Genomic DNA, 6,451 nt, shown 5'->3' on the forward strand with positions numbered 1-6,451 from the left:
GGGTCCGGCAAACGGCGACTGGCGACAGGGTCCGGCCACCGCGCACGGAGAGGAGCGGGCGCGCGGGGTCGGGGCAGCAGCGCGGGAGGCGGTCTGCCGGGCCTGCGCGGGCCCGCGATGGGCTCGGGCAGGGGACGACGGAGCGGGACACGTGGCGGCGGTGGGTTGGCTGAGGGTGGCGGCGGACATGTCCGGCGGCGAGGAGGAGGTTTGATCTAGGGTTAGGGTAGGATTTGATCCGAAAATTCAGGGTAGGGGTGTTTATATAGGTAGAGGGAGCTAGGAGAGTCCAAATGGGGTGCGGTTTTCGCCCACATGATCGTGATCGAACGGCGGAGAGCATGGAGGGGGTTTAGCTGGGCTAGGTGGGCTGTGTGAAAGGGTGCTGGGCTGCAAGAGCAAAGAGGGTTTCAGGGTTACATGGTTAACCGTTGGGGCATCAAATGACCTCCAAATGGAACAAAATTTGATGGGCGGTCTACCGGTGATATACCAAGGCCACTCAGAAAATCTCGGCCCATTCCGAGAATGATTTTATCCTGCTCATGAAACAAGGTCTAAGAGGGGCGACGGGTGCATGCGAGTGTGTCTGTGCTCAGAACGGACAACGGAGAGAACCGGCGGAAACCGAACGGATGCAAGTTTTGAAAAACATGCAGATGAAATGCAGATGATGACATGGCAAAATGCAACACGCAAGAAAATTACATGGCAACAACGACGAATAGCTGGAAGACACCTCGCGCATCGGATCCGGGGTGTTACAACTCTCCTCCACTAACAAGAGAGCTCGTCCCGAGATCTTAGGAACGAGATGGAATAGAAAGAGGAAGAGGTGAAGTAAGAACGCAAGAGAGAGGATGAACAGAAGTCGAGAGCACTCGGTTAGAAAAAGAGGAATGACGAGTATGAAGAGAATGAAAAGCTCAAGAAAAAGATAGATTCTGAAACCACTCCGGTTAGAACAAGATAGAAAAGTATTAAGAATGATAGAATTTTGGCAGCATTCCGACTGAAAATGGAAGGAATAGAACATGGACTTCACAAGATGGGATGACACTTGACGACATAAGCAACGCAATGCCTCCGGAAGAATTGAAAGAATGGAATGAAAAGAACTTAGAAGGAAGGATTGAACGGAGTTGTTGAGAAAATCAACAACGAAAGAATAAGCTTGTTGTGGACTTATCAAAAAAAACATCTCAAAACTTGAGGTGAAATTATACCACAACCAAATGTCTGAAAAGCTGAGAAGAACGAAGAAATGCAAAACTGCACTTCAGAAGAAAATGGAGAATTATTTTCAATTCGAGCTGCGAAAAGAAAAGATACTTGAACTCCTCCAACAAGAATCTTGATGAACTCTTGAAGAATGAATTAAATCATGAAGAACCACGATGAAGAACTCTGGTGACAAAAGGATGATGAGATAGAATGAAGGATGAAAGAATAAGATGTGCGGTGATTTAGATGGAGGTTCCGACGAAATGGCCGAGTAATTTTAATCTCCGGAAAAGAAAAGATGAAAACACTTGGAACTAGAATTTATTCATCAAGAACAAACGATGATGAAATAAGAATAAGAATTGCGTTATGCTTATCCTCATCAAATTTAATTGATGACAACCGGATTTGGCACGCAACTTCTTCTTGTTGAAAAGGGTTAAGGGGAATATGGCGCAAAACTTGAGAAAGTCTTCATGAACCACCGGTAGGATTGGAAAGAACGAATGAATTAATATGATAATCAAGGAAAAGAATCTTGAACGAACAAGAGTTCGAAAATGAATGATGGCAGAGAATGAATCACCGGGAAGAATTAGATGAACCAATAAGCTAGAGGGGATTTAGATGCAAAAGAACAAAGAGATCATGAGATGACTAAAGAACACTGGAACGAAGCACCGGGATAATTGGATAACTGTAGCTGAAATGTGAGGACGAAGAATTCTTCGGGAATGATGGCCTCCAATGAAAAGAAACGGGAGAACAACTTCTGACATACTCCAGATGGGTAAGAAAAAAATAACTGACAAACAGAATAATTCGAGAGGATAGCATGAACTAGAACCATGAATCTTCAAGAAAACGGGCAAGATTTAGAGGAAAAACTCTTCTTCGATCTTCAACTGACAACGAGAAACACCACCAAAATTACTGAGATACTCCGGGAGAATGAGAAGAGCAAAGGTTGAATCAGCAATGAAAAGAATTGAAATCGATCTTGAAAAGGCATGTGACTGATGGGATCCATACTTACATCACAATTGAAAAGAATTTAAGAATAACTCCGGAATAATTAGAAGAGTCAGGTAAGATACTGGGAAAAGACCTGTGGGTTAGGGCCCACTAAAGAGAAAAACACCGTTGGAAAGGGTTGTTGAACAGATAGACGATGCACTGGAACAATTGAAATATTTGAATGAGGTGACAACCTCGAATTAATTGGAACACAGACGAATCTCCTGAGATGTCTTGAGCACTCCCGAAGGATAAACTGGTGAGAGCGAAAGAGCAGGGAAAACACTTGAGCCGAGGGAAAGAATATAATCACTACCGAAAATTGGAATTGAATCCACTGGAGAAGAAAAAAGAGATGAAGAATGTCCACCGAGACGAGAATTCACCTATTGAAATGATTGAGGGAAGACTGAAGAGGCTCCGCACGAATGAAATTAATGGCGAATAGAGACTCAGACTCCGGGAAGAAAAAAAAGGGTGGGAGGGCAGGAAAAACAAAGGCAACTTGGAACGAGCAATCGATGAATAACTTGAAGAGAAAACACCAGTTGAAAGAAAGAAAAGGCTTCGTACGAGTAAGATGGATACTCGATTACGGACTCCGACTCCGAGATAAAAAGGGGTGGGCAGGTGGGAAAAGAAAGCAACTGAGGATTGAACTTGGCAACGATGAAGAGGCTCGAGTCAACTTGACGAGAAATGCACCGGATGAAAAGAGCTGAGAACCAACGATCGGAAAACCAACCGCGTGATCCTAAAAAAAATTTAAGGGGAAGAGGAGTAATTCAAAACACCTATGTCAAGATTCCTGACTAGAGAGATGAAGGGGCTGAGGAGTAAAAAGAATTCCTACTCTCCGATATAACTAGACTCCAAAAACAGTTTTCTTCTAGACTTGACAACGGCCAAACTACACGATCAATCAAGGGGGCTCCTATGGTCGGTCGAGGCTCTAATACCAACTTGTCACACCCAATATGCGACCCTATCCTAAAGGAACTCGAAGGTCCCACCAAGGATAGAAGCGCATATTGGAGACGCTTTTGCAAGGTGGATATCATTACATCATACAATTACATAATAGTTGGGGATACATACAAGAGGCACATAATGCCACATGAATACATCAACACAATACATAAGAGCAACATCCGACTACGGATGAAACACAAACAGAAACTCAAATGACATCCACCCTGCTAGCCCAGGCTTCCGACATGGAACCTATCCCCTGATCGAATAAGAAGCAGAAGAAGAACTCCAAAACAAGCAAGCATAGCTCTCACGTCATGATCATCGCATAACCTGCACCTGCAAGTGTTGTTGTAGTAATCTGTGAGCCACGAGGACTCAGCAATCCCATTACCATGGGTATAAGGACTAGCAAAGCTTAATGGGTAAGGAAGGGGTAAAGTTGTGAGGTTCCAACAGCGACTAAGCATAAATGGTGGCTAACATACGCAAATAAGAGCGAGAAGAGAGCAAACGGAACGGCCGTGAAGCTAGCAATGATCAAGAAGTGATCCTGAACTCCTACTTACGTCAAACATAACCCAAAACCGTGTTCACTTCCCGGACTCCGCCGAAAAGAGACCATCACGGTTACACACGCGGTTGATGCATTTTAATTAAGTCAAGTGTCATGTTTTCTACAACCGGATATTAACAAATTCCCATCTGCGACATAACCGCGGGCACAACTCTCAAAAGTTTAAACCCTACAGGGGTGTCCCAACTTGGCCCATCACAAGCTCTCACGGTCAACGAAGGATATTCCTTCTCCCAGGAAGACCCGATCAGTTTCGGAATCCCAGTTACAAGTCATTTCAACAATGGTAAAACAAGACCAGCAAGAACGCCCGGATGTGCCGACAAATCCCGATAGGAGCTGCACATATCTCGTTCTCAGGGCACACCGGATAATCTAAGCGTACGAGTACCAACATAACCCAAGTTGCCAAGGGACAGTCCCGCATGGTGCTCTAGTTTGGACCAATACTCAGAGGAGCACTGGCTCGAGGGGTAAATAAAGATGATGCTCGGGCTCCGGAAACCCAACGGAAAAAGGCTTAGGTAGGCAAATGGTAAAACCAAGGTTGGGCCTTGCTAGAGGAGTTTTATTCAAAGCGAACTGTCAAGGGGGTCCCATAAATCACCCAACCGCGTAAGGAACATAAAATCAAGGAACATAACACCGGTATGACGGAAACTAGGGCGGCAAGAGTGGAACAAAACACCAGGCATAACGCCGAGCCTTCCACCCTTTACCAAGTATATAGGTGCATTAATTAAATAAGTGATACTGTGATATTCCAACATAATCCTGTCCACCATGGAGCACTCTTCGACTTCACCATGGAGCAATCTTCGACTTCACCTGGAACTAGCATAGCAATGATAGTAATGAGATCCAAGGTGACGGTCATCTTGCCTGAAATCCCGCTAGGAAGGAGAACGAGTCCATGAAGAAGATGAAGCCACGAAGACGAACCAAGCGTAGACGAACGAATCCTCACGACCACAACGAAACATGAACTAACGAGAAGGAGCACAACCGGAAAGAAGCAAACAACAAGGTAGACACACAACACATAGACATGGCATGATGCTCAACCAAGTAATATGCATGACAAAGGCCAAATGAAGCTACTCATGTCAAGAGATAATGCATACAAGAGCAACACATCAAAGCAAGTTTAAATGAGGCCGGAAACGACATATAACAATTCCGGTAAGTCCTCATATGCAAATTTTGAAATTGGTCCAGATCTGAATAAACCTTATGTTCAAATTGTTAAACAACAAGTTAAAATGCACCAATGTGATTTACACGAAATTCGAGTCAAGTTACATATGAAGTTCATTTAGTTCGGAGCTACGACCTAGAAGATATGAGCAAAACAAGTTAAACATGACATTGATGCAAAATGCATTCAAACATCAAGCAAACACTCTCAAAACATGGATGCAACATGATAAGATGAAACTACATGCAAAATCAAGCAAGTTTCATGCAAGGCACACTCAAAACGGAGCAACGGTTCAACACATACACATGAAACAAGTTTAAAGGACAAGCTGTCCAAAACAACAACTAGGTATCTAGCAAGCATCAAAACAGTATGCTAAAGCAACTCAACATGAAAATAAAATACATGGACATGATGTACAGATGAAGCATGACAAAACATGAACACTGAGCTATCTCCACAAATCATTATAACATGCTCAAAAGGACATGGCAAAATTGCAAATAATAATAGTTTCACATACTTAGAGCTATCAAACAACATGTTACAGAATGCTATCATGGCAAATTAGAGCATGGCATGCTAATACTGAAGACAAAAAACAAAACTCCCTTACTGGACTAATTCCAAAGATCAACAGAAAAGATGGTAGTATCCATGCAAACATGGCAAATGATGATAGATTCAGAATAACAGTACATGGCAGAACAACGATAAGTAGGCATGTTGGTGAGCTTGTACAACTCACCACAAAGCAATCCATGGCATGACAAGGAGATCAACAGTAATAAGACACATTTATGGAGCTAAACATGGCAATAGCATAGTCATAGGGTGCATGGATCACTAGCAAAGCACATGGCAAAACTGCACTTAATGTTAACAGGCTGACAACAACATTATTTAGCAAGTTTGGCGCATGATAACGACAATCTACAGCAAGCCATAATTTCAACCAAGGGCATGGATGGATGGACCATAACATGTAGAATAAAACAACCTTAGGGAACAGATTATGCACAGAATGACTGGTAGCAGCAGGTTTACATAGCACCATGGTATAACAGATTCAGCCTAGCAAAACAGTAACAGCAAGTACCCTACTTCCCGAGCTCGATGCACTCACCACAAGGCACACAAAAATACATTGATTGCTCCACTGTAAAGATGGCATGATGTAGCTCAAAAGTCATGTAGACAGCAAGCTTATAAGATGCACACACCAAATGCAATGAAAAAGACAAAACAACAAGTTATAATAGTCTCAGCAGGTTAATATCATATAGCACTCTTGCAACAATGATTAGGGCAGCAAGATGGACTAAAACAAGCATGGTACAATGTGAACAAATGAAGAGCATCTCACAATTAACATTTTGACATATTACACGCACAAAACGGAGCAGCACACAAGAAGTTATGGCATAATGAACATGGCACCAGAATGTAAAATATTTTGG

This window comes from Triticum aestivum, chromosome 6B (assembly GCF_018294505.1).
Source record: "Triticum aestivum cultivar Chinese Spring chromosome 6B, IWGSC CS RefSeq v2.1, whole genome shotgun sequence".
NCBI classification, from domain to species: Eukaryota; Viridiplantae; Streptophyta; class Magnoliopsida; order Poales; family Poaceae; genus Triticum; species Triticum aestivum.